The 23,374-nt window shown below is 42.6% G+C and overlaps 1 protein-coding gene across 1 annotated transcript in view; it reads right to left on the reverse strand.

Annotated features, from left to right (window-relative positions):
- The window catches only part of LOC140732404 (atypical chemokine receptor 2-like), a 29,383-nt gene extending 19,455 nt beyond the window's left edge, over nt 1-9,928 (reverse strand). Inside the window, exon 1 of the mRNA XM_073055005.1 lies at nt 9,906-9,928. The gene's annotated coding sequence lies outside the window, so the exon portion shown is untranslated. The remainder of the gene's footprint in view (nt 1-9,905) is intronic.
- Nucleotides 9,929-23,374: the final 13,446 nt, after the last annotated feature.

Genomic DNA, 23,374 nt, shown 5'->3' on the forward strand with positions numbered 1-23,374 from the left:
CCCACCCGTCGGCGTTTCGACCACATTCATGTGGCTATCGTGGGCCCCCTACCAGTGTCGCGAGGAGTGCGGCACCTCCTGACTATCGTGGACCGGTTCACAAGATGGCCAGAGGCGGTCCCACTCACTGACACCACCTCTGAATCTTGCGCCCGGGCACTGATTGCAACCTGGGTATCTCGCTTTGGCGTACCGGCCCACATTACCTCCGACAGAGGCACCCAGTTCACCTCCAGCCTGTGGTCAGCTATGGCCAGCCTTTTGGGGACACAGCTGCACCACGCAAATGACTACCACCCACAGTTGAACGGACTGGTGGAGCGTTTCCACTGTCACCTGAAGTTGGCTCTCATGGCCCGCCTGCGAGGACCTAACTGGGTGGACGAGCTTCCCTGGGTCCTGCTTGGAATCCGCACAGCGCCCAAAGAAGATCTGCACGCCTCGTCGGCCGAGTTGGCGTACGGCGCACCCCTGGTCGTTCCCGGGGAGTTCATACCAGCCCCAAGGGGGCAAGAGGAAGAACCCGCAGCAGTCCCGGACAGACTACGCGAGAGGCTCAGTAACCTGGCCCCCATACCCACTTCGCAGCATGGGCAGAACCCGACCTGCGTACCCAAAGGCCTGCAAAATTGTAAGTTTGTTTTTGTACAACGGGGCGGACATCGGGCACCGCTACAGCGGCCCTACGAAGGGCCGTTTACGGTGGTCAGAAACAAGGGGTCCACATTCATGCTGGACATTGGGGGAAAAGAGGAGGTTTTCACGGTGGACCGACTCAAACCGGCCCATGTGGATTTGATGAGGCTGGTCGAGATTCCGGCACCACAGCGCAGAGGCCGACCTCCCAAACAGAGTCCGGCCCAGACTGTGGACATTGGGGGGGTGTATCGCTGGTTCTGGGTGGGGGTTATGTGGCGACCCACTTCCCAGCGCACTCCAACCGGCTCACAAAGTGGCGTGCGCCGGCATTGAGGCCGGTCCCAAAGAGGGCGCCAAGTCTGTTTCACCAGCAAGGGGAAAAGCCCGCGTGTGGGACGGGACTGTGAATACGCGCCCCCTACAGCATTCCCACCCGGGGAGGGTGGGATCAGGAAGGCTTTAAAGCAAGGCTGCGAAGTTTAAATAAATCTCTTTTTTGCAACTGCAGCCCACCGACTCCGTGTCGTTATTTCAGCGCTGCGTGTAGCACACCGCTACAATACTATATTTAATAAAAATAGATACTCCCTTTGTTTTATTTTGACATGTAGCGTGAAATTGAAGGCCCTTCCACATTTTAAAAAATCTATTTTGATCGCCCGTTTTGATTTGCGTTTCTTGAACAAAAATTATATCGGGTTGGAATTGATTAATGACTTTAAAAGTCCTATTTTGCTTAATAGGATGATTCTAACCACGTACATTCCAACTTATAACATTTACCTGTTTAATTGGCATAAAATAATTATTTTATTTAACACATCAATGGACGCATACCAGCGCCGGCTAATCAAAACTGGCGGTGATAAGTACAACCGTACACAAAATATGCAAGCTCCAGAACTCCGTAATGGGAAAAAATACCAAAAAGAAAACTAAAATTAACCTTACAATTAATCCTGCAAATCAAAACTAACCCCAATCCTCCCACCACCCCAAAAAGCCTGAAATTCGGCAAAAAAAAGCCGAAATGCCACCCCATAGAGAAAAAAAGAGAGAGACTCCGCAAGCTGCCCATTTTATAATAGTGGTTTTAAAAAGCTTTCCTTAATTCCTCCCCCCAGTTACAAAAAAAAACAAGATACTGCCCTAAAATAGAAAAGCCCTGCAAAGGGAAAAAATATTTTGCTAAATAAAAAAGCGTAACACTACAAAGCAACACATCACCATATCAAGTCATGTTAACTGGTTCTTCTGTCCACTTACAAGCCTTACTTCTAACTGATATATATGCAATTTAAATATCAATTTACTTTAATGCCTTCCATTACTTTACAGAGTATTATTGTACTGAAACAATGGACACTGGTAAGGCTAGGTAATCATTAAAACATGGAACAGATTCCCAGCTGAAATGGTCAATACAAGAGCACACAATTTTATGGTGATCAGAAGAAAGTATAGGGATCTCAGAGATGTTTTTTTTCCCCTAGACTAGTAGGTACATGGAAAGTTCTACCATGGGTAGTCATAAACACAACAAGGACATTCAAAAAACTCTTAAATAGGCTCATAGTGAAAGACGAATAGAATTCTCTACAGGACAGAAGCATTAAATTAGTTATGAAATACATTGAAAGGTAAGCAGAACAATATAGGCCAAAAGGCCAGCACTGTTTCGTTTTTCTCTACAACATCTAGCTCCCCATATCCAGCATAAAAATTCAGAGAAAAAAATATTTATACTTAATCCTTAAAAAACACACTGGGGAATGCAAAACAATCTCCAAGGACACCAAAACTTGATGCACCATCAATAACTCTAGGAGAATGGAAGTGAATGATAGGCTTTTATTAACAGCGAAAAAGGGACCACAACCATGTTGAGGACTGAGGGAGGAGCAGTGCCCCCAATCGCCTTTATACAGGGGTCTGTGGGAGGAGCCACAGGAGCAGTCAGCGGCGGGGGAGTGGGGAGGCGTGTCCAGACAGGTATACATAGTTTACCACAAAACTATAAAATTAAACAAAGATAGAAATACCTATTTAATCTTTAGTGAAGAAAAATAAGCACCATTTTCCATTTAACTGACACGCACAATGACAAACTTTTTTTTAGAAAAAGCTAATTATCTATCAACTAAGCACTTCCAACTATATAAATATAAGGGAAAAAAATCTTATGAACTTGGAAACTATCAGTTAAATAATGAGAAAAAAGGATAATAAAACAAATAATAAAACAGATAATCAAACAGTCTATCTGCTGTCTTAATTCACTCAGTAGACCAAACAGATTTCGGAAAGTCATTCATCATTCACGTCGAAAGGTTCACATCTTCTTTAAATGGTCGATCAGTCAAAGGACATCTTAAGCAAATCAATAATATTCAAAGCTTATCTTCTTTCCGAAAGAATGATTATTCAGCAGACCTAAAACCATTCAAACCTCAGCTACAACCGGAATAGAGTTAACATAGTCCAACGCCTCTTTGGGGTCCAGAAAAACACATGGAGTCGAACCTTTGGGAAATAACTTTAATTGAGCTGGATATTGAAGTGATGGGAATAATCCCTTATCATGGGCTTATCATAGTTGGAACGAATTTAGACCACAGAGCCATAACCTCCCGTGGAGAATCTTCATAAAAACAAAGCTCAGAACCTTTAAATTTAAAATCTTCTTGTTTCCTTGCATATTTTATGGCTCGGTCTTTAACTTTAAAATGAAGAAAGGAGACCAAAACTGACCTTGGTCTATCTTGGTGAGATGTCACAGTAAAAATTCTAAATCCCCTTTCAATGTTGGGAGGTTGAGATAAAATATCCGAAAACAGAGATTGAAACAGGTTAGCAAAATAGTCTAATAAATCTCCAGTCTTAGATCCTTCCTTCAATCCAACAATTGGAATATTATTCCGACAAGATCTTGCTTCCAAATCAATAATCTTCTGTTGTGACTTCTCCAAACACGCTGATATTTCTGCAATTTGCCGCTTCACCTCTTTAAGTTCAGAATTCAGAGAAATAATGTTTTCCTGCACAAATTGATAACTTTCTCATAACAATTTCATCTCAGAAGAGGTAGAATCAAGTTTTACCGTGTTGTTGTCTATCTTATTAGGACCCATCAGCAAATTTTCTAAACGTTCGGCCCAAGCTGGTGTTTCCTCAGACTTTTTCCCCTTTCCATTGCTGGATTCAGGAAGCTACTTTCCACTTCTTAAAGATTGTGACATAGTAACAACTATTCCCCTCTAAGATCCGACAAATAAAAGTTAACAATTCAAAGTTTAAACTGGGGAAAAGGAAGAATTAATTGCAGCCACACAGATCTGTATGTCACTCCATTAGACAAACTTTTAAAACCTTCCTCACTGTCCACTACACCTCCAATCTTTGTATCATCAGCAAATTTGCTGATCCAATTTGCCACATTACCATCCAGATCATTGATATAGATGACAAATAACAATGGACCCAGCACTGATCCCTGTGGCACACCACTAGTCACAGGCCTCCACTCAGAGTAGCAATCCTCCACAACCATTCTCTGACTTCTCCCATTGAGCCAATATCTAATCCAATTTACTACCTCACCATGTATACCTAGTGACTGAATCTTCCTAACTAACCTCCCATGTGGGACTTTGTCAAAGGCCTTACCAAAGTTCATGTAGACAACATCCACTGCCTTCCCTTCATCCACTTTCCTGGTAACCTCCTTGAAAAACTCTAATAGATTTGTTAAACATCACCTACCACGCACAAAGTCGTGTTGACTCTCCCTAATAAGTTCCTGTCTATCTAAATACTTATAGATCCTATCTCTTAGTACTCCTTCCAATAATTTACCTACTACCGACGTCAAACTTACCTGCCTATAATTTCCCGGATTACTTTTAGAGCCTTTTTTAAACAACGGAACAACATGAGCTATCCTCCAATCCTCTGGCACCTCACCCGTAGATACTGACATTTTAAATATATCTGTCAGGGCCCCTGTAATTTGCATTTAGAAAACAGTCTTCACTTTTATTTCTTCTACCAAAGTGCATGACCATACACTTCCCGACACTGTATTCCATCTGCCACTTCTTTGCCCATTCTTCTAATCTGTTTAAGTCCTTCTGTGGCCTCTCTACTTCCTCAAAACTACCTGCATCTCCCCCTAGCTTTATATTTTCCATAACCTTTGCAACAAAGACATTAATTCTGTCATCCAAGTCATTGACATATAATGTAAAAAGAAGCGATCCTAACACGTTCCCCTGTGGAATATCACTAGTCACCAGCAGCCAACCAGAAATAGCTCCCTTTATTTCCACTCTCTGCCTCCTACTAATCTGCCACTGCTCTATCCATGCTAGTATCTTTCTTGTAATACCATGGGCTCTTAACTTGTTAAGCAGCCTCTTTTGTGGCACCTTGTCAAAGGTCTTCTGAAAATCCAAGTACATAACATCAACCATTCCTCCTTTGTCTAAACTGCTAGTTATTTCTTCAAAGAATTCAAACAGATCTGTCAGGCAAGATTTTTCCTTGAGGAAACCATGCTGACTATGACTTATTTTATCATGTGCCTCCAAGTACCCTGAAACCACATCCTTAATAATCTACTCCAACATCTTCCCAATCACTAAGGTCAGACTAACTGGCCTCCTTTCTTCAGCCTCTCTCCCTTCTTGAAGATTGGAGTGACATTTGTAATTTGCCAGTCTTCTGGAGCTAATCCAGAATCTAGTGATTCTTGAAAGATCATTACAAATGCCTCCACAATCTCTTCAGCCACCTCTTTTGGAACCCTGGGATGTAGTCCATCTGGTCCAAGTGACTTACCCACATTCAGACTTTTCAGTTTCCCAAGAACATACATCACTCACTTCTGACCGCTAACACTCTTAGACTTCCAGCATACTGCTAGTGCCTTCCACAGTGAAGACTGATGCAAAATACCTATTCAGCTCATCTACCATTCCCCCCCCCCCCCACGTTACTACCTCTCCAGCATTGTTTTCCCGTGGTCCTATATCCACTCTTGCCTCTTGTTATACTTTATGTATCTGAAGAATATCACCCTGAAAGCTGGGAATTTAAATTCAGGTGAGTAGATAAATAAAAAACCCTTATAAATCTTGTCACAGTAAACGAGAAACCCTTGGAATTCCAAAGGAAGCATCTGGTTTACTAATGTCCTTCAGGGAAGGAAATCTGCTGACCTTACCCGCTATGTGACTCCAGTTGCCTGTTAACTAAAGTTCAAAGACAATTATGGTTGATAAGTATCCACCTCCTGTGAATGAGTATAAATAAGTATTATCTGCAGCTGAAGCAGTGTGTGTAGCTGATCGAACTATGTAAACTACCTGACACCAGGATACAGCTGAAGTGAAATTTTGTTCCTCCAAAACCGCAAACTCTGTATGTGTCTTCTCTTTGGTTTTGAGTTTCCAGGAAGCTGACTCAACTTTCAATAAATTTTCAAGAACAAGCATATGATCTGACCGTCACCACCCAACAACCTCCGAAATCAAGAACCGAAACAATTTTCATAGAATTATATAGGCTTACTTCATGGAAACAGCCCTTCTATTCAGCATGTCTATGTCAACAACTTTGCCCAGCTAACAAGTCTTACCTGCCCACATAATGAAGCACTTCTTTATTTTGGTCTTATGGTCTATGGTCATCATACTACTTTTCCAATTATGTTCCTTTACAGTGAAACCCATATAAAGGGCTGGAGTTGTTCACAATTTCTACTAAAGCCATCCTGACTCCAGAATAACTCTTTATGATTTGGCTGTTCACTGCTAAATCTTTGAGTTGAACTCTCGAAGTTCAAAATAAATTTATTATCAAAGTACATACTGTATATGTCACCAAATACAAGCCTGAGATTCATTTTCTTTTGGGCATTCCCAAGAAATCCAGGAAACAGAATAGAATCACTGAAAGACCACACCCAACAGGATGGGCAAACAACCAGTGTGTAGATGACAACAAACCATGCAAATACAAAGAATAATAATCATAAATAAATAAGGAATAAGGATCAAGAACATTAAAATGAAGAGTCCTTGAAAGTGATTCCATAGGTTGTGGGAACAGTTCAGTGATAGGGCAAGAGAAGTTGAGGAAAGTTATCATTCTGGTTCAAGAACCTGATAGTGGATGGGTAATAACTGTTCCTGAACCTGGTGGTGTGGGTCCTGAGGCTCCTATACCTTCCTTCCTGATGGTTGAGGGGTAATAACTGTTCCTGAACCTGGTGGTGTGGGTCCTGAAGCTCCTATACCTTCCTTCTGATAGCAGCAATGAGAAGAGAGCATGGCCTGGAAGGTGGAAGTTCTTGATGATGACGAGACTTTCCTGTGACAATGTTCCATGTAGATGTGCTCAGTGTTGAGGAGGGCTATACCCATGACGTACTGGGCCGTATCCACAACAAGATTTTCCATTGAGCAGCATTGGTGTTGCTATAACAGGCCATGATGCATCCAGTCAATATACTGTCAAAGTTTTAGATGTCATGCCGAATCTTTGCAAACTTCTAAGGAAGCACAGGTACTGCCATGCTTTCTTCATAAGGGCATTTACATGCTGATCTCTGAAATGGTAACATCTTTAATTCAGCCAACGACAGTGGTGTTATGGTATTGGAGCTGTGCTTAGCCTCACAGTAGTAAGTAAAAACGATTAGGGCAGGAGGCTAAACACACAGACTAATGGTGCAGCTGTGTTAATGGAGATTGTGGAGGAGATGTTGTTGCCAATGCAACCTGACTAGAGTCTACAAGTGAAGAAATGGAGGACCCAATTGCACAAGGAGGTATCGAGACTAAGGTCTCAAAGCTTATTGATTAGTTTTGAGGGAATTATAGTATTGACTGCTGAGCTATAGTCCTGGTGTATACCTTTGCTGTCAAGATGATCCAGAGATGAGTGAAGAGGCAATAAAATGGCATCTGCTGTGGACCTGTTATGCCAGTAGGCAAATAGAATTGATCTAATTCACTTCTCAGGCAGTTGATAAGTTTTCCACACCAACCTTGCAAAGAAATTCATCGCAGTGGATGTAAGAGAAACTGGATGATAGTCATTGAGGCAGGTTACCACGCTCTTCTTAGGCGATTGAATCCTGCTTGAAGCAGGTGGGTACCTCAGACTGCTGAAGCGAGAAATTAAGTATTTCAGTGACTACAATTTACAGGGGACTCAAGAGACCACAAGTACTAGAACCTAGAGCAAGACACAAAACACTGGAAAAACTCAGTGACTTCTACCAAATGAAGGGTATCAATTTGAAATGTTGACCGTCCATTTCATGGATGTTACCTGACCTGCTGAGTTCCTCCAGATTTTTGTGTGTTGCTCCACATCTCATAAGAGCTCACATAATAATTGGGTTTGGTACTCAACTTGTGATCTAATTGTTGATGGGCTACATCAAACCAGAATATGAATGTATCCAAATGAGCAGATAATGGTTACATCAATTGGAAATATAATAAAAAGCTTCTGAGGGTTGCAGGCAATGAGCTTATATCTTTGATTCATATCTGAAATCAACCTTCGAGAAGTGGTAGGCACTGCTGAATCAGCTTCTGCTACCTTTCTTTTCAGTGTCAGCCACTGCTGGCCCGTGTTTGAAGTTACTTTGTAGAGGCATAGTGTAATGCAGTATGGAAATAGGCCATTCAGCCCATCAACTCTGTACTGGCCATCTGGCATTCATTTTTACTCTCATCTGATCTGATTCTCCCCATGTTCTAACTGACTCCCCCTGGATTCTACCACCCGCACTAGGGGCAATTTACCATGGCCAATTATCCTATCAACTTGCAAGTCTTGGGCTGAATTATGCTCCCATTTCTTATGGACTTACTGTTTTTGGGATGTGAGAGAAATCATACACCCTGCAAACTACACACAAAGAGCACGCAAACTGAGGACTGAACCTGGGCTCTACAAAGACAGCTGTCTTTGTACATCGAATGCCTCAAGGAGCTTGTAGCCACTTACTGGAGAGATGGTATTCCTGCACCTCATGACCACATCAATGTAGAATAAAGTGCAGTAATTCTTAGAGAATTTAGACTTAAAATTGTAGAATGATTGTAACAGAAGTAATGAGTAGGAGAGCCTGATAGTGGAAGAATCGAAGACCTGAGGACTTCATCAAAATCCAATACAGGAGAAATGCTGAAACATTTGGTGTTGTAATCAAGTGAAAAGCCCACACTGTCATATTCAGTCTTGACTGTATAGATCACAGATGGCATAGGGCAAGTGTAGAAACAGTGTCATCTCTCGGGATGCCTGGCATGTCACTGCTTCATGAGGAGTTGTGGAAGTTGGTATGGGAACTTGCCCTAGTAGGATGACTGTAAGCAAAACACTACTCTGTTGTGAAGAGCATATTTAGCACTTCCACTATATCCCACAACCTCTGCAATCCACAAGCCTTCCTGCACCCATTCCTTGTCTCACCCTCTGCCCTCCCCCTCCAGCATCAAACAAGATCCTAGTTTATTCTGCACAACCACCCACCCAGTCTCCCCCATCCCCCTGTATGATATTGCATACCTCATTATGTTCTTGCATTTTATCATTTATCTGCACTGCCCCTTTTGGTAGCTTTTATACTTTATTCTGAATTGTTTTACTTTATTCTAGCTCAATGCACTATGTAATGATTTGATCTGTATAGACAGTATGCAAAACCAGCTTTTCATTGTATCTTGGTACATGTGACAATAATAAACCAATTCCAATACCAATACACAACTAATAGTGGAGTTAGACCGCATCCCTTACCCCATCACACACAGCCCCAACTACCACTTGTTGTGGGTTACAACCTTTGCAATCACTGCCCACCAGCTTCAGCCCACCCCCACCTTCTATGACATGACAGTACCTGCCCTACCAAGCCTTACAATAATTACAGAGACGAATGAATTTGGGGCTCCTTCCAGCAAGAAACTGGTCTGGAGATCATTCAGAGCTTAAAGCCTGTTAGAAAGACTCTAGAGCCTCAGAGAGTTAACTCACCATATTAATCATGTACTTGTACAAACCACAATCAACAACAATCAATAAAATCCAATCTCAGAACTGTCACACTTAGTGATAACTGAAATTCAGGCTAAGAGCTGTGTCCTACAGCACAAACCCTGATCTCACAAATTACCAAAAAGCTGTGTAATTATTAGATTATTAATGTAATTCAACTTAACAACACTTCATCTCTCTTACTTTACCTTCTAAGTTCAGCCTTGTTCGTTGCTATGTTGCCTTCTGTGCCTAACCACAGTTTGTACTATTTATATTCTAAACGTGTTTCCTTTACTAAACATCTAGTCTTAGCAACAAGCTTGCTTTGCTGGGTTGCTTCCTGTAGCAGGTTTCTAAGCCAGTGACTGGTGCAGTTCTGCAGGGGTTGGGGTTGGGTCCGTTACTTTTCACGTTATATGTTAATGATCTGGATGATGGAATTGATGGCTTTGTGGTCAGGTTTGCAGATCAGTGCGAGTCCATGCAAGTCTGGACATCAAATACATGATCAGCAAGTCCTGGGGTTGATACCCAAGTATCAGCGAAGTCCAGAGGGCAAAATGAAAGACCAGAGCTAGGCAGGTTCAGAGGTAGAACCCTGAATGTTGATGACGGAAGTTGGCGAGTCTGAGGATAGATGCTCAATAGGAGTAATGAGAGCCATTTACCCCCCCCCCCCCCACCCCCAAGTCACCACGGTCAGAGGCCCATACAAGTCCAGAAGTCAAGGACCAAAGGTCAAACCCATGATCTACAAGTCCTTGAGGCTAAAGTTCAAAGTAAATTTATTATCAAAGTACATGTTAGGGGTGTCTTCTTTATGTTACTGCTTATGTAAATCAAAACGGTTTCTTTGTTATGTTAGAAGTAAGACTGCTTCTTCGTTATGGTAACTGGTGAGAGACTGCTTTCTCTCGCAGCTTGTTTGGGTTATAATTATTGATAACGAGAATTGTATTAATTTGTTAACCAATTAGGATAGATGTTATTCTTTCTTGTGGGTCTGTAATCTGGTGTTGTGCAGGCTTTTGGAGAGTTGGAGGGGAGATCGTGAGGAAGGCGGACGGTGCTGGATGCGCTCTGGTCGACCACCGAGGTTGGTCCCAGGCATCGGGTCGTGGAGGTCGGAGAAGATCAAATAGTGGACCAAAGACTTCGATGGTTGAGCTCCAACGATTGTGCACTAATTGTCTGAACCCTGATAAGTTTTGGCGCCTTTTCTTTCCTTTCTTTTCTTTCATATATATTGTATCGCTATTAATCACTTAGTTCTAGTAAGATTTATAAAGTGTATTCTGTAAACGTACATGGTGTGCGGTTTGATATTGTGTGTGCGAGTTTGTACCAGTGTGCATTTCACAGCATCCAAGTATACGGGAGATCCAGTTTGGCGGGTGGACGGATTTTCCCCTAGACATACACCAGCTGATCGCGTGAGCGTTGCATACATATATGTCACCATATACAATCCTGAGATTTGTTTCCTTGTGGGCATACTCAAGAAATACAAGAACCATAATAGAACCAGTGAACAAACAATGTTCAAAAGACAACAAACTGCAAATTCAAAAGTAATAAGAAATGATAATACTAAATAAATAAGCAATAAATATCAGGAACATGAGACAAAGAGTCCTTGAAAGAAAGTCCATAGGTTGTGGGAAAAATTCAGTGCTGGGGTGAGTGAAGTTACCCCCTTTGGATCAAGCTCCTGGTGGTTGAGGGGTAATAATTGTTCCTGAATCTGGTGATGAGAGTCCTGAGGCTCCTGTACCCTCTTCCCTATAGAAGAGATCATGGCCTGCGTGGTGGTGGTGTCTGATGATGGATGCTGCTTTCCTGTGAAAACACTCCATGTGGATATGCTCAGTGATGGGGACAGCTTTATCAATGATGGACTTCGTCGTATCTTTTTGTAGGATTTTCCATTCAAGGGCATTGGTGTTTCCATACCAGGCTATGACACAGCCAGTCAATATACTCTCCACCACACATCTGTAGAAGTTTGTCAAACTTTTAGATGTCATGCTGAATCTTTGTAAACCTCTAAGGGAGTAGAGCAACTGTCATGCTTTCTTCGTAATTGCACTTATGTGCCAGGCCCAGGACAGGTCCTCTAAAATGATAACACCGAAGATTTTCAAGTTGCTGACCCCTCCACCTCTGATCCCCTGATGAAGACTGGCTCATAGACCTCCTGCTTCCTCCTCTTGCAGTCAATAATCACCTCCTTGGTCATGCTAACATTGAGTAAGAGGTTGTTGTTGTGGCACCACTTTGCTAGATTTTCAATCTCCCTCCTATATGCTGACTCATCAGACAGCAAAAGTGGTGTTGTCAGCAAACTTAAATATGGCATTGGAGCTGTGTGTAGCCTCACAGTCATAAGTGTAAAGCAAGTAGAGCAGGGGGCTAAGAGCACAGCCTTGTGATGCGCGTGTGCTGATGAAGATTGTGGAGGAAATGATTTTGCCAATCCAAAATGACTGGGGTCTTCAAGTGTAGAAATTAATGATCCAATAGCACAGGGTCAAGGTCTTGAAGCTTAATGATTAGTTTTGAGGGATTGATAGTATTGTGCCGAGCTGTAGTTGATAAAGAGCATCCAGATGTTCCAGGGTTGAGTGAAGAGCCAATGAAATGGCATCTGTTGTGGACCTATAGTGCCGGTAGGCAAACTGGAGTGGATCCAAGCTGCTTCTCAGGACTTGGAGATGTTATGCCGTCGGCCCCCTCCTTTGTGAGAATCTCAAGGACCCTAGTCAAGGGGGGGTCAACTGACCCAAAAGAGGAAGAGACGTGCTGAATGGACACAGGAAAATGGGAGAGAGAGAGAGAGACCACGTTCTCCCAAGAAGCAGAATAAAGGTGACCTTGACTATTGTCTCATGGAGACCACGTGAAAAGCCCTCAGGCAAAGTGGGCTGGTTGAGAGAGAGATCGCATTACCTGCAACTTGATTGACACCTGCGATCCCGTGAAGAAGTATAAAGGAGGGTCTGAGGGGGGGGAACCCTCAGACGCACCAAGGAGACACCAAGGAAGCACGATACCGATTCCCGTGGGAGCGGGAAGCCATTTTGAAGGAAGCCACGTGCGTTAGATTCCAAATGTTGAATCTGTGGCTAGAACCAACGAAAGACTGCTTTTAACTAACAACGGGGAAGCCTGCCTCCCTGATTCCAAGGATTTGCTCTGCAAAGACAACGGGCAAGTGTTTATCTTTTCTAAACCATCTCTCTCTCTCCAACGTGAAAACCCCAGCGGTTCCCACAAGGGAAAAGCCTGCAAACTTCTGAGTGACTCTTTATATTTCAATTGGACTCAGTATTACCCCTAGACAACTATAAAGCTTATTTCTGATTGATTATTGTTACACCGGTGTTTTAGATTGAGTTTTGACAATGTATATGATCTGAATGTGTTGTATTAACCATACGCTTGTGCCCCTTTTTAAATAAAACGTTTGAAAATAGTAGCATCCGACTCAGCTGATCCATCTATCTTTGCTGGTAAGTTACCTGGTTACGGGGTTACGTAACAGAGACCAGAAGGTTAAACCTATAATTGGAGGCATGATGTCTGTGAGTCTGGAATTGAGGAGCTAAGATCGGAGGCCCAGAGGCAGCTTGTCCTGGGGTTGGAAACCTGTCTGTGGATGGGTGGATAGGAGGGTTGATGGGAGGGAGGAAAGGGGCTTGTTTTGCTGTTGTTGTCTTGTTTTGTTGTTGTTGCTGCTGCTTCTTCTGAACATTGTAGGCATCCTATGTTGGCAGTAGAATGTGTAGCAACACTTGTGGCCTGGCCCCAGCATATCCTTAGGTGTATTGGTTGTTATCACAAAGAATACATCTCCCTCTATGTTTTGATGTACATGTGATAAGCAAATCTGAATCTCACAGAAAGTGGAGGGGCAGGTAGTGTTGGAGAAGAAGGGAGTCTGCAGAGAGGCTTGGACAGGTTAGAAGAATAAACAAAGGAGTGGCAAAATGGAGTACAATATAGGGAAATGTATGATCATGTACTTCAGTAGAAGAAATAAATGTATAGACTATTTTCTAAACAGGGAGTGAATTCAGAAGTCAGAGGTGCAAAGGGTCTTCGGAGTCTTAGTGCAGGATACCCTAAAGATTAACCTACAGGATGAGTTTGTAGAAAGAAAACAATAAACATTTTGGAGTATTGAGAGCAGGTTTGGGCCCCATATCTAAGAAAGTATTTGCCTGCTTTGGAGAGGGTCCAGAGGTTTATGATCATCCCAGGAATGAAAGGGTTAATGTATGAGGAGCATTTGATGGCTCTGACCTGTACGCAATGGAGTTTAGAAGAATGAGATGGTATCTCATTGAAACCACCCAAACACTGAAAGACCCAGATAATGTGAAGAAGAAACGAAAGAGTCAACTATTTTGTAAATGGAGAGAAAATACAAAAAACTGAGATGCAAAGGGACTTCGGAGTCTTTGTGCAGGATTCCCTAAAAGTTAATTTGCAGTTTGAGTCTGTGGTGAGGAAGGTAAGTGCAATGTTAGCTTTCATTTCAAGAGGACTAGAATATAAACGCAAGGATGGAATGATGAAACTTTATAAAGCACTGGTGAGGCCTCATTTGGAGTATTGTGAGCAAGTTTGGGCCCCTTATCTTAGAAAGCATGTGCTGAAACTGGAGAGGGTTCAAAGAAGGTTCACGAAAATTATTCCAGGACTGAATTGCTTGTCATATGAAGAGCATTTGATAGTTCTGGGCCTGTAATTACTAAAATTCAGAAGAATGAGGGATGACCTCTTTGAAACCTATTAAATGGTGAAAGGCCTTGATAGATTGGATGTGGAGAGGATGTTTCCTCAGAATCAGAATCAGACTTATTACCTCCAGCATGTGATGTGAAATTTGTTAACTTAACAGCGACAATTCAATGGAATACATAATTTAGCAGAGAAAGAGAAAAAAATAATAAATAAAATAAAACATAATAATAAATAAACAAGTAAATTACGTATATGAAATAGATTTTTTTAAATGTGCAAAAACAGAAATACTGTATATTAAAAAAAGTGAGATAGTGTCCAAAGCTTCAATGTCCATTTAGGAATCAGATGGCATAGGGGAAGAAGCTATTCCTGAATTGCTGAGTGTATGCCTTCAGGCTTCTGTATCTCTTAATGATGGTAACAGTGTGAAAAGGGCATGCCCTGGTTTCTGGAGGTCCTTAATAATGGACGCTGCCTTTCTGAGACACCACTCCCTGAAGATGTCCTGAGTACTTTGTAGGCTAGTACCCAAGATGGAGCTGACTAGATTTACAACCTTCTGCAGCAGCCCCTCCATACCAGACAGTGATGCAGCCTGTCAGAATGCTCCCCATGGTATAACTATAGAAGTTTTTGAGTGTATTAGTTGACATGCTAAATCTCTTCAAACTGCTAATAAAGTATAGCCACTGCCTTGCCTTCTTTATGACTACATCGATATGTTGGGACCACGTTAGATCCTCAGAGATCATGACACCGAGGAACTTGAAGCTGCTCACTCTCTCCATTTCTGATCTCTCTATGAGTATTGATATAAGCTCCTTCGTCTTACCCTTCCTGAAGTCCACAATCAGCTCTTTCGTCTTACTGACATTGAGTGCCAGGTTGTTGCTGTGGCACCATTCCACTAGTTGGCATATCTCACTCCTGTACACCCTCTCGTCACCACCTGAGATTCTACCGACAATGGTTGTATCGTCAGCAAATTTATAGATGGTATTTGAGCTATGCCTAGCCACACAGTCATGGGAATATAGAGAGTAGAGCAGTGGGTTAAGCACACACCCCTGAGTTGCGCCAGTGTTGATTGTTAATGAGGAGGATATGTTATCACCAATCCGCACAGATTGTGGTCTTCTGGTTAGGAAGTTGAGGATCCAATTGCAGAGGGAGGTACAGAGGCCCAGGTTCTGCAACTTCTCACTCAGGATTGTGGGAATGATAGTATTAAATGCTGAGCTATAGTCGATGAACTGTGTCCTGAGGTAGGTGTTTGTGTTGTCCAGGTGGTCTAAAGCCATGTGGAGAGCCATTGAGATTGCGTCTGCCAATGACGTACTGTGGCGACAGGCAAATTGCAATGTGTCCAGGTCTTTGCTGAGGCAGGAGTTCAGTCTAGTCATGACCAACCTCTCAAAGCATTTCGTCACTGTTGATATGAGTGCTACCGTGCGATAGTCATTAAGGCAGCCCACATTATTCTTTGTAGGCACTGATATAATTTTTGCGTTTTTGAAGCAAGTGGGAACTTCTGCGCATTGCAGTGAGAGGTTGAAAATGTCCTTGAATACTCCCGCTAGTTGGTTGGCACAGGTTTTCAGAGCCTTACCAGGTACTCCATTGGGACCTTCTGCCTTGTGAAGGCTCACTCTCTTTAAAGTGGGAGAGTAAGACCAGAGGACGTAGCCTCAAAATAGAGGGGCATCCTTTTAAAAACAGAGAGGAGGAGGAATTTCTTTAGCCAGAGAGTGGTGAATCTGTGGAAGTCTTTCCCACAGGCAGCCAAGTCTTTATGTATATTTAAGGCAGAGGCTGATAGATTCTTGATTGATCAGAGCATGAAGGGATACAGGGAGAAGGGTGGAGATTGGGGCTAAGAGGAAAATTGGATCAGCCATGATGAAATGGTGGAGCAGATTCAATGAGCAAAATAGCCTCATTCTGCTCCTATGTCTTATATGGAGAGGATGTTTCCAGTAGTGAGAGAACTTAGGATTGGAGAACACAATCTCTGAATAGAAGGTCGTCCCTTAGATTAGAGATGAGAAGGAATTTCTTTAGCCAGAGGGTGGGTGTATCTGTGGAATTCATTACTCCAGAAGGCTGTGGAGGACATCATTGGGTATATTTAAAGCGGAGGTTGATAGGTAAGGGCTTCAAAGGTAATGGGGAGAAGATAGGAGAATGGGGTTGAGAGGGATATTAAATTAGCTGCGATGGAATGGTGGAGCAGGCTTGTTGGGCTGAATGGTGTAATTATACTCCTGTGTTTATTGGTCTTGTTCACAAGGATCTTCACACTGTTCCACCATTTGCTTTGCCTACCACCAGTTAGAAGACTCAAATCTTTTGAAATGCAAACCATTAAGGACTCCATATGAGTAACACCTTTATCAAGGAGGGGGATAAGCATCACAAATTGCATAGTGGTGGAAATTGTAAACTTTGTCATATCAGGATGCAACTTCTCCCTTTTCCTGAGCCCCTAGGCTCTGCTTCAGCCAATCCCAGGGCCCTAGCCTCTGCCTCTTGTAGCTTTGAATTCCTTATTGCACAGAGTAGATAACACAGTTATGTGTGCAATGAGATATGGAAGAAGCAAGATAAGATAAATGAAAAGGAAAAAGAGGTCCTTGGGGCGTGCGAGTAAGTAGATACGGGGGAAGACGAAGAATGAAGATTATTATCAGTGATTTATGTTGTGAAATTTGTTGTTTTGTGGCAGCAGTACAGTGCAAGACATAAAAAAATTACAATAAAGATATATAAGTAAGTAGTGTGAAAGAGAAATAGCAAGGTAGTCTTCACAGGTCATTTACAGAAGTCTGATGACAGAGGGGAAGAAGCTGTTCCTAAAATGTTGAGTGTGTGCCTTCAGGGTCCTCTACCTCCTCTCTGATAGAAGTAATCAGAAGAGGTTGTGCCCCAGATATTGTGAGCCCTTAATATTGCTTACAATGGGAAGATGGTCAACAAGGCTAGAGCACATAGAATTGGAGATAGAATATCAGTATGGATTGATTTATAGACAGAAAGCAAAGAGTGTGTTTAAGTACATCTTTATGCATGTTGATAGGCAAAATTTACTGGATTACAGCAGGGAATAGTGTTTGAGCTCAGCTGCTCACAATCTACATCAACAATTTGACAGATGGAATGAAATACCCTGATTTTAAACTTGCTGTGATTACAAAATTAGGGGGGGATTGGTAAATGATTTATTATTGTCACATCTACTGAGGTACAGTGAAAAATATTCATACAGATCATTTTGTGACAACAGTGCATTAAAGTTGTATGGAGGAAAGTAATGAAGGAATGTAGAATAAAGTGTTTTGGTTACAGAGAGTGTGCATTGCAGGTATACAATAAGGTGCAAAGTCAAAGCGAATTGGAATTGGTTTATTTTTGTTAGATAGAAACATTGAACATAGAAACATAGAAAACCGACAGCACAATACAGGCCTTTCGGCCCACAAAGCTGTGCTGAACATATACTTAGCTTAGAACTGCCTAGACTTACCCATAGCCCTCTATTTTTATAAGCTCCATGTATCCATCCAGGAGTTTCTTAAAAGACCCTATTGTTTCCGCTGCCACCGGCAGCCCATTCCACACACTCACCACTTTCTGTGTAAAGAAACTTAACCCTGACGTCTCCTCTGTACCTACTTCCCAGCTCCTTAAAACTATGCCCTCTTGTGCTAGCCATTTCAGCCCTCGGAAAAAAACCTCTGAGTATCCACACAATCAGTGCCTCTCATTATCTTGTACATCTCTATCAGGTCACCTCTCATCTTCCGTTGCTCCAAGGAGAAAAGGCCAAGTTCAGTCAACCTATTCTCATAAGGCATATTCCCCAATCCAGGCAACATCCTTTTAAATCTCCTCTGCACCCTTTCTATGGTTTCCACGTCCTTTCTATAGTGAGGTGAGCAGAACTGAGCACAGTACTCCAAGTGTGGAGGGCTGTCAGAGGTTACAACAGGACATTGATAGGATGCAAAACTGGGCTGAGAAGTGGCAGATGGAGTTCAACCCAGATAAGTGTGAAGTGTTTCATTTTGGTAGGTCAAATATGATGGCAGAATATAGTATTAATGGTAAAACTCTTGGCAGTGTGGAGGATCAGAGGGATCTTGGGGTCCGAGTCCATTGGACACTCAAAGCTGCTACACAGGTTGACTCTGTGGTTAAGAAGGCATATGGTGCATTAGCCTTCATCAATTGTGGGATTGAGTTTAAGAGCCAAGTGATAATGCTGCAGCTATATAGGACCTTGGTCAGACCCCACTTGGAGTACTGTGCTCAATTCTGGTCGCCTTTCTAGAGCAAGGACACAGAAACCATAGAAAGGGTGCAGAGAAGATTTACAAGGATGTTGCCTGGATTGGGGAGCATGCCTTATGAGAATAGGTTGATTGAACTCAGCCGTTTCTCCTTGGGAGCAACAGAGAATGAGAGGTGACCTGATAGAGGTGTACAAGATAATGAGAGGCATTGATCATGTGGATAGTCAGAGGCTTTTCCCCAGGGCTAGCATGAGAGGGCATAGTTTTAAGGTCCTTGGAAGTAGGTACAGAGGAGATGTCAGAGGTAAGGTTTTGTACGCAGAGAGTGGTGAGTGCACGGAATGGGCTGCCGGCGGCGGTGGTGGAAGCCTTTTAAGAGACTCCTGGATGGCTACATGGAGCTTAGAAAAATAGAGTGCTATGGATAAAGCCGAGGTAGTTCTAAGGTAGGGACATGTTCGGCACAGCTTTGTGGGCCAAAGGGCCTGTATTGTGCTGTATGTTTTCTATGTTCTACTCTGACTGGTTCAACCAGTTAAACCAGGTGACACAGACTCTGTATCTATCAAGATTACAAAAAGCTTCTCCTGCAAGCCTGCTGCTTTACATAATAGCTACTCATCTAAGAATGGTCTCAGGTTTAGCAAGTCATTATCTGAAACTGCTTTTGTCCACATCCAATTGCTGTGATTACATTATCCCAGAACAAGGCTCAGTTCAAGCAGTTCACAAAATAGTGGCTGACAGTCTCACAAAATGCCCCCCTCCATTCCTGTTCACTGATTTTCATTCTTTCTAGCCAACAGACTGCTCAGAAATCTGATGGCGGAGGGGAAGTAGCTGTTCATCAATTGTTGAGTGTAAGTCTTCAGACTTCTATACCTCCTCCCCGATGGAATAGTGAGAAGAGGACATGTCCTGGAAGGTGAGGCATCCAGTGATAGATGCCATCTTCCTGAGGCATTGCCTCTTGAAGATGTTCTCTTTTGTGTGGAGGGATGTGCCCATGATGAAGCTGTCTGAGTCTACAGCCCTCTATAGCCTCTTGCATTCCTGTGTATTGATACCAGATCCATACCAGGCTCTGATGCAACATTCACAAGACAAAAATATATTAAGCATAATTTATACAAGGAAGAAAACAATAAGACCATAAGACATAGGAACAGAATTAGGCCATTTGGCCCATTGAGACTGCTCCATGATTCAATCATGGCTGATCCTTTTTCCCTTCCTCAGCCCCATCCCCAGCCTTCTCCCTGCAACCCTTGATGCCATGTCCAATCAAGACCTTATCAATTTCTTAAATACACCCAACAACTGGGCCTCCACAACAGCTTGTGGTAAAAAATTCCACAAATTAACCACCCTCTGGCTTAAGAAATTTCTCTGCATCTCTGTTTTAAATGGATGCTCCTCTATCCTGAGGCTGTGCCCTTGTGGTGAACTACATATACCTGTCTGGACACGCACCCCCCCCCCCCCTCCACTGACTGCTCCTGTGGCTCCTCCCACTGACCGTGGCTCCTCCCACTGACCCCGGTATAAAGGCGATTGGGGCCTGAACCCTGCCCTCAGTCTCCAGGATGTAGCATGGTGGTCAATTGCTGCTTGTTCTTTCTTCCAGTCAATAAAAGCCTATATCTTGCCTCACGTCTCAGAGAGTTATTGATGGTGCATCAGCCCTCTTATCCTAGACTCTGTCTAGGCCTTTCAACATTCAAAAGGTTTCAGTGAGATTCCTCCTTAATCCTTCTAAATTCCACATTATACAGGCCTAGAACCATCAAGCATTCAACATATAATAACCCTTTCATTCCTGACTCATCCTTGTGAACCTCCTCTGAACTCTCTCCAATGCCAGCACATCTTTTCTTAGATGAGAAGCCCAAAATTGTTCACAATACTGAAGGTGAGGCCTCACCAGTGCCTCAACATCACATCCCTGCTCTTGTAATCTAGACCTATTGAAATGAACGCTAACGTTGCATTTGCTTTCTCACCACTGACTCTACCTGGGGTCAGTATCTCAACCGAGGTTCCATAAGAGGTCGCTAGGGCTTCTGCAAGAAATTGAGGTTTTAATAAAACATCTGTTTTGAACTTCGTGCAATGCTAGTGTTTGCAGTGCTAGGCAGTGACCAAACAGCCCTGTTAGCAAATCTTGTTGGAGATCTCTTACCTAGTATGGCAGTGTGCAGTAGGACTGTGTTTATTTGGGTGAGTCCATTCTTAGTTTTTGACGAGAGATAGAGGAAGCCATTGATAATTGGTGAGCGCTGTATTGCATGGAGGGGAGGACGGTAGGCTGATAATTGGTGAGTGCTGTATTGCATGGAGGGGAGGACGGTCGGCTGATAATTGGTGAGCGCTGTATTGCATGAAGGGGAGGACGGTAGGCTGATGAGGAGCATGAAGTGCATTTTCTATGCTTTGAATGGACTCACCCAGCTTGGGCTGTGATGTCAACCTCTCCTTCCCAAATTATCTCCTGAACTTCCCCTTACGTGCCGCCGACTGACTTACCACTGCAGTAGAAAATTGGAGGGAAATTTTCGTTCTAAAAACGGTCAAGTGTGGTGATTTTTGAAGAGGAGGTGTGAGTTGGAGGAGGAGGACTCTAGGCCTAGGCCTACAGACAATTCTGATAAGGTTAATAATGAAGAAATCCAATCTTCTGAATCATTTCACTGCACTAGTGCAATAATGGACACAAAAAAGTCTTGTCTTTACAATGAAAGTTACTTATCAATGGGTTTTACATGGACTGGTGATCCAAGTTGTCCTATTCCATTGTGTCTAGACTGTGGCAAACAACTTACAAATGCAGCAAACGCTCCACAAAATTGAAAAGACACTTAGCTACAAATCACAGCCATATGACATGTGAAAGTACTGATTATTTTCAATGAATACAGGCAGTCCCCAAGTTATGAACATCCGACTTACGGACAACTCGTACTTACGAAAGGAGGGAGGAGAACGCTGTCCACCATTTTAAGTTGGATCATGATGACGTCCCCCATTTTAAGTCATTGCCGTTAACACTGTGCTGAGTGTGTAACTTTGTATTTGGCTTAAATATTTCTTAGCAAGATTCACCCTGACACCCCACCTTTTCCAGTTAGCACTGCCCCCACTTGTTCCATTTAACCTGTCTCAGTGCGGGTGGACTTTAGGACCCCGAGCAGCATAAGACCTGCCACCTGCGACTGCTGCTGTATTTTTTTTTATTAAGTGCAATTGCGAACAATAGCCAGATCAGAAATGCTGATCAAGTCAACTGGTTCCTAAAGAGAACTCTGATAGGCCAATCAGACGGTTCACTGTTGCTCAGCAATAGAACATAAAATCCACAGTTTTCTGTTCCATTGACGGAAAACAATCGTGATTGAAAATAAAGTGGAAATAATAAAGCGATTGGAAAGACGTGAAATGCCATTGGTCATTGAAAAAGCTTCAGGCTACAGTCGGTCAACGATCGGAACAAATTTAAAGGATCCAGATAAAGGATAAAGTGAGAATGATAGAACATGTGAAAGGCCCTGCCCTGATGAAAGCTACAATTATTACTAAGCAACGCATTGGTTTAATTATTGAAATACATACGTTTCTTAAGTGCTTTATATGCATAGAAGGGTAAAATATATACTATATACTAAGACAAACGTTTGACTAACTGATGCTAAATTGTACTGGATGTGCCTGTTCTGACTTACGTACAAATCTGACTTAAAGACGGACTCAGGAACGGAACTCATTCATAACCCAGGGACTGCCTGTATTAGAATCTCAAAACATACAGATTAAAGCTTTTGATAATAAAGCCACAGTCAGTAAAAGGACTCAGGAAACAAATTATTTAGTAGCTTGAAGACCAGTTCACTTGAGAATGTTTTTTTAAAAACTCTGTGAAAACCTGGACAAAGAGAACACCAATTTGCTGCTACATACAGAAATCTGGTGCTTAGCAGAGGAAGGGTTCTCAACAAGGTGTTTGAACTGAAAGGTGAAATGCAGGAGCACTTTCAAGAAAATAGTAGGCTAGATTTGCTAAGTGCTTTGACGATGAAGAATGGCTGCAAAAGCTAGCCTACTTAGCGGACATTTTTCATCATATGAACCAGTTGGACGAGATTCTTCAAAGCCCTAGAGAAAATGATTTGACTTCAAGTGACAAGACTCTCGGATTTAAAAGGAAATTGAAACTTTGGAGAAATGAGGCTGCAAAAGGAAATCTTGAAATGTTTCCAGTGCTGCTTGGGCTTGAGAGTGAGGAAGGATATCAGAAAGTCTCGAGTCTTATTGAAAACCACCTGGAAGAACTGCAGAACCAAATTGAACAGTACTTTTCCTCCCTTTCAACACTGCTCCTATGTCTTATGGTCTTACTGTTCTTGTAGATGAGTTACCAGCCATTCATTGTTCTCTCCACTGACCACGTTATACAAACAAATAGAGCTCAATGATTGGAAGTTAGCTGCCAGGAATGTAAATCTGCCTGATGGCACTAACTTGCTTCTGTTACTTGCATTATCAAAGGCTTGCAGAAGTGCTTTCAAAGCTGGGCGGGAAATGTTGAAACCTATCTTTTGGTGATTAAAAATTTTATTGAATTGTAACATTCTAAG

This window comes from Hemitrygon akajei, chromosome 8 (genome assembly GCF_048418815.1).
Source record: "Hemitrygon akajei chromosome 8, sHemAka1.3, whole genome shotgun sequence".
Lineage (NCBI taxonomy): Eukaryota > Metazoa > Chordata > Chondrichthyes > Myliobatiformes > Dasyatidae > Hemitrygon > Hemitrygon akajei.